The sequence below is a fragment of the Arachis duranensis genome, chromosome 9 (genome assembly GCF_000817695.3).
Source record: "Arachis duranensis cultivar V14167 chromosome 9, aradu.V14167.gnm2.J7QH, whole genome shotgun sequence".
In the NCBI taxonomy this organism is placed as follows: domain Eukaryota; kingdom Viridiplantae; phylum Streptophyta; class Magnoliopsida; order Fabales; family Fabaceae; genus Arachis; species Arachis duranensis.
Genome location: NC_029780.3, coordinates 16,048,664 through 16,048,943, shown reverse-complemented (window position 1 = coordinate 16,048,943; position 280 = coordinate 16,048,664).

Below are 280 nucleotides of genomic sequence, written 5' to 3'. Positions count from 1 at the left end.
CGAAATTAATTAAATAATGAGTTAAGTAGGAGCGAATATGATTGGAATATTTGGCAATTGGAATTTGTTGATTTAAATATAATATTTGGATTCAGTGAATTTTTCCGAGTCGGAAGACATAGTTTTCTGCGTAAAAGCGCGCAGTGGAATTTTAACCGACAGTACCGGCTGAGACCTGTCTAGTACTGCAGCTGAGAAAATTGATTATGAGTAAATAAGATTAAGAAATGAGGAATTATGATTAGGGGAGGTAGAAATATTTAAAGTGCGATTTGGAGCG